The sequence below is a fragment of the Mauremys reevesii genome, linkage group 16 (assembly GCF_016161935.1).
Source record: "Mauremys reevesii isolate NIE-2019 linkage group 16, ASM1616193v1, whole genome shotgun sequence".
Classification (NCBI taxonomy): domain Eukaryota; kingdom Metazoa; phylum Chordata; order Testudines; family Geoemydidae; genus Mauremys; species Mauremys reevesii.
The window spans coordinates 10715630-10721629 of record NC_052638.1 but is presented as its reverse complement, the minus strand read 5'-3'; positions in this window follow the sequence as shown (position 1 = coordinate 10721629).

The following is a 6000-nucleotide window of genomic DNA, read 5'->3' as shown; positions in this document are numbered from 1 at the left end:
TTGGTGGTTTGACTACAGCTGCCATACCGCTATATCAGTGCCGATTGGAATTAACTTAGCATATCTTTAAATGCATCCACAGCCACAGAAGAAGCATTTTCAATCAAGTGGAGAGACATAGGATGGGATTTCCCCCTCCCCTCCACACACACCTTTGGGTCTTTCAGGAAAGCAGCCAAATATATCCTGAATCACCTGGCCCACTGCAGAAGCCTGGTCCATGCTTTTCTTGCTGAATATGTATTTTTATTTCATCTCTAGAGTTGCTAATGCAGGTCTTTCCTTCTAATTAGCCAAACACAGGCACTGGGCGTGAAATTGGAAGTTAAGTGCCTAAATACTTTTGTGAATCCCACCTTAAGGATGCAATCCTGACCCCACTGAAGTCAAGGGGAGTTTTGCCCTAGACTTCAGTGGAGCCAAGGTTTAACCTTAAAGGCATGAGATCCCACAGACCTTACTGAAATGAGTAGCCCTTGCACACGTAAGTACGTTTTACAGTGTTTTCTAAACATGGTCAGACTCTGTCTCTGTCTAATCTTTTGACCTCACTTGTTTTACAGCTGATACTCCAACAAATGCAAGCAATTTGGCATTTGCCTTTCTTGCATTACCATCCCATTCTTGGCTAGTATTCAATTTTTTCATCCATTAGAATTCCCCCGGATCCTCTCTGTCAGCACATCTTCAGTGTCGTTTGTATTCTTCCATTTGCATCTGAGTAAAAAGTCCAGACCAGATGAGTCTATGGTGTGGGATAGAACTGTTGCAATAAAGAAATCTAGCATTATTACTATACAGTATTCCTAAGGCTGATATTATACTTGAAAAATAAATGCTCATTTTAAATATTTTATTATATATTGCTAATACAGAAACATAAATGACTGGTTCTAGATTACACATGGGGAGAGGTTAAGTGTGAAAAAATGGTTTAAATTATTTTTAACCAATTATGGAATATTTGCCTTAGCTGTGAAGCTGTATGTGCTGAAAAGTTGTACACGTTAGTGTTTTTTATAGTATACACATTTGTTTCCTTCAATAGCACCGCTCACATAAGTAAAGACAACTCATGTGAGTAAGGGTTTGTGTCCTAAGATCTGTGTAAAAACAAAAAAGGCCTCTCTTGTATTGTAATGGAACATTTTAAAAGGTAGGCCCTGATTCCTGTGTTTCATGATAACGTTATGGACCAACTGCTGCACATGTGCTATCAACTGCATGGTCAATATCTTTTAAATAGAAATGTTTCAAAATGTAGTTGTAGTACTTTAAATTTACTTTAATCACACCTGGAGAATGGTAGCTTTATGTACACACAGGAATCACAAGTGAGTCTTTTTGTCTGTCCCTCTGAATTCGAGCAGGACTGATTTCATTATCCCTAAATCACCATTGTTGATGACTGGGAATCAGGACTAACTAGCCTGGAACATCTTTATCTGCATTAGTCCACAACTCTCCATAGCAGCTTGCTCAAGTGCTGAACCATCGTTGTGGTTTAGAATGTTCTAATACAGAACTTTGATGGAAGTTAAGTTTCTTCACCACCTCTAATTCTGTTCTATTCAACTTCTCACAGTGCCCACAATCACAGTGGTATCAAATCTTCTGTCTTTGTTGACCAAAAAGAGTATTTAGCTCTTGTCCTCTTTATAGCATCCCATTATGCTGGAACCAAATTGGGTCGGAGGAGTAGGAAATGGTGCTACTCTACTTAGGCATTTCTCTTTTACAGCAGGCCTGAGTGTTTCTGCTAAAAATGATCAGCAGGAAAATAGTTAACTATTTAGATTGTGAGATTCTTTGGGCAAAGACCTTGTCTTTTTATCTGCCTTGCACCAGCTGATATTATATAAATAATAACGTTGACATTTAAAGAATCATTAGGAATCAAAGTGAATAGTTATTGAGGAGAATAGCAGTAGCATATGCCGCCTTCGAAATAATCGCTCAAATTCTCTTCTCACTTACACTGCTGTAAATCTGGAGTAATGCCCCAGACTTCATTATTTTGGGCTAATTGTGGACTCACAAAGGCAATGCACTAGGTCTTATTTGGGAGGTATTTCCACAATTGAGCCAGAAACTTTGTTTTCTTTTCCATGAAAGCTTAAATTCTGCATAGGCTGATGGGGCTTCCAGAGAACGTGCTGGTGTAGCACATAGCATGGAGTAATGGTTCAGTCCAATCACCACCTTGGCGTGTTTGTGGACAGTCATCATGTCTTCCTTCGCTGTTTACTTCAGAGAGAACCAAGGCCGCTCTTTTCAGCTTTCCTGAAAGGTTTTCCAAGAGCTCTATACCGTTTTGTTCTTCACGGGGTGGCCAAAATTGAATGCAGAACTTCAGTGGAGATTCAAGACAGAGCACAGTGAAATCTCTCTCTTTGGGTTTTGGACTGTGTCCCATCACCCTCATATATGAACAACAGCCTTCTTATAAACGTGATTGGCAATAGCAAAGTCCGTAGTGGGTTTCATGGAGTTTCTGGCTTTGCTCCCTTTTGAAGTTATAGGAAGCTTGGCGGTAGGATTGTTTTTTAAGGGGGTTGAAAGGAGATGAGAGCAGTAGTCAGTGTCATTCTGGTGAGGGTAGAAAAGCTTTAGCAAAGAGGAAGATTTTACACTATTTTCTAAACACGATCAGATTCTGGCCCCATCTAGTCCCTTGAACGTGCTTGTTCTACAGATGGTGCTCCTATACATGCGAACAATACGGCATTTGTTTCTTATGATCGAATCTCGTTCTTGAGTCATATTCAGCTCAATGCCCCCCCACCCCGATCCTCTCTGTTTATACATGTTTTGTGCAGTTGGTACTTTGCAATGTAATGGGCTGAATCCTGATGGATCCTTACTTTATTTGGATTTCTCTCACACTCAGGCAACCATGCAGAGGGTGAGTAAGAAGTAAGAATCTTTGTGTTTTGGCTCAAATATTTGAGCATTTCACTATTCCTTCCTCTGTCAACCACTTAACCTTTCTGGCATTATCATCTCCCGTTGTATTGATGTCAGTCCATTTCTCCGGTGTAGTGAGATCAGGCTGTATTTTAATCCTGTCGTCCACGATATAACTAGGTTTAACTGGGAGGAACTGAAAAATTAGGCTGAATAGCCAGAGATGCTTCCTAATGGTGTTGCCTGCTAGCATGTGTAACCGTCTCTCAGTGAAATGCGCGAAAGTTCCATTACTAGAGACATTTAAACCTAAACTGGAAAAACACTCTACACCAGTGGTTCCCAACCTTTTTTGTCTGGCGGGCACCAGACGACGAGCCACGGAGGACCATGGCGGCAGATGAGCATCCGCCGAAATTCCGCCAACAAGTGGCAACGTCAATAGGCGTCGCCGCCGAAATGCCACCAACAAGCAGCATCATCCAGAGGTGTCACCACTGAAATACTGCTGAAAATTGGCAGCATTTCGGTGGCGACGCCTCTGGATGACGCAGCTTGTTGGCGGATGCTCGTCCACCAGCCAGTACGTGGGTGCACTTGGACACCCAGGGCACTGCGTTGTAGACCCCTGCTCTACACCATAGTAAAGGAACCATCTGCCATAGGAGTTATAATAATATTGGACCTAGGACATAACTGATGCCTCCTCCCAATATTATTATTATTATTTATTACTTAGATTGTGGCAGCATCCAAAAGAGCCTAGGCACTTTCCAGACGCAGAGGGGAAGGGTATCATTTTTAAGTGCCCTACTTTTTCAGGCCCAGATCCTCGCAAGGTATTTGGGCTCAGTCCCCTCAATTTCAGCAAGAGTTAGGAGACTAAGTACATCTGAGGGGCTGACTCTTAGGCACTGATGTAACTTTTGAAAATTTTGCCCAACCACCTAGAGGAATTACTAATGCACATCCCACTGGAATTTGCCTTGCATCAGGACTGAGTGAAAACTGAGGCTTCGATTGTCTCGCCGCCCTTACGTGGCTACACAGGGAAGTAAGAGAGAGTATGTCCCCCTTTGCATTCCTGCTTACTCTGCTCAGATTATAACTCCGGGCATGAAGGAGAAAGCCAGGGCTACTCCCCCACTAATTCCCCTCTGTGAGAAAGTGGGCAGGGAGCAGGTGGAGAGGAAAAGTGGAAGAGTTTTAGTATTGACCTTGTCCAATTAACTCACCAGCCAGAGTATCCAGTCAGATTCACAGGAAGGAGTAAGCTGCCCCATGGATGCATGAAAATAGCTTACTCTTCTTCCAGAACAAGAGGCAAATTGGAAGGGAAACAATACCTTTGCTGCTGCTCAAGCACTACCGCTTGCTAGGGTGTGAGCCCAAAGTCACAGTGCAGTTCTGAGTGAAGACTTCAGCATGTTTATTATTCTAGCTAGCCAATCATTCATTAGTTTTATAGTAATTCCATCCAGTCTGCCTTTCACTCCTTTCCCCACAATAATGCTATGCGGGATTGTATCAAATATCAGATTGAAACTGAAATGCTAACCCTCCGCTGCATTTCCGATATCAGCTACGCTTGTTATCCTCTCACAGAGAGAAATTAAGTTAGTTTGGCATGATAGGTTTCAGATGAATCCACAGTGTCTACTATTTACCACTTTATTATCCTTCAGCTGTGTACAAATTGATTGCTTTATTAATTGTTCTAGCACAGGGGTTGAAAATCCACTCATCTAAGGTGAGTAGGAAACTGTCGGTGCTGCATCCGTATTGGAGAATTTAATTTTTCATTAAAAATGTGTGCAGCCTTTATGTTCAGGAAGATAATCTTCAAAGTGTGAATTGGTAACAGTGCTGTCTTCTTAAGTCTATAGACCAAAAGCTTCATTGTAGGGTGGTCAGAGAATTTTTTTTTTCTCCATGGAAAATGATAGTGACTTTTTTTTCATCTTCATCTATATTTTCAACTATTTGTCCAAAACAAAAACCCAGAAACCAAACAGTTTTCAGGGTTCATCACTTTTCATACTGATCTCAGGCTGGTAGTTTTAATCCTCAGGTTGGTAAATTTTCCAAGCTCTGATCAGGTACTGACATTAAATTCTTATTACATTCACATCATTCACTGGAGTAACACTGGTGTGCACCTGGGAGAAGAATTTGGTTCACTGGTCTGTAATTCTGCAAGTCTGCGTATTTTCCTAATTGCAAGAATAATTGAACATATTTACCTTTTCCAGTTCTCTGAGACCTTATCTCTTATCCATGGATTCTAAGAAATGAGTTCAAACATTACTTCTGATAGTTCCTTTAAGACTCTACAATGAATTTTTGTCCTACTCATTAGGGTGACAAGATGTCCTGATTTTATAGGGACAATCCCAATATTTGGGGCTTTTTCTTACAAAGGCTCCTATTACCCCAATTTTTCACACTTGTTCTCTGGTCACCCTATACTCATCTGAATTTGCTCACATTATTTGGTGTTCTTTAATCTTTCTCTTCCTGACTCTGCCTTAAAACCTCTCCCTTGCCTCATTAACTATCGGCTATATTCTTGCCCTCCACCTAGTATGTCAGAAGGGGAGATAGACAACCCAGTTCTGAAGCCAGAAGGGAAGTTGTGTGGAGATGTTCTTCCCATGAGAGATGTTCCTCTCTTTATTCCATGGTAGCTGTGACGAAGATCAGATTCCCATAGCTGGGAAGGGATGTGGGCAACAGAAAGGTGGAGGAGCCAGAGGAGTAGCCATTGTACATGGCATGTTCCTCTTGCAAATAATCAGGAAATTCAGTGTTTCAAGCATGATAAATTAGTGCTGCGAGCAGGGGCCCCAAGAATTACCTAAATCAATGCAGCAGAGTAGAGAAGAAAGCCAGAAGAGGCAAGGAAACAGTCCGGAATGTGGAAGGCCAGCCATCTATGGATTTATGGCCTGCACTTACCAACCTGAGCACGTGGGGCTGGCCACTCCTCTTTCCAGATCTGTTCTGCCGCAAGCCTTGTTTGTCTGGGTGGGGCAATGCAGCACAGTGGTAGCAGCTGAGGATTTTCTAATGCACGATTCATAGGATTTGGCC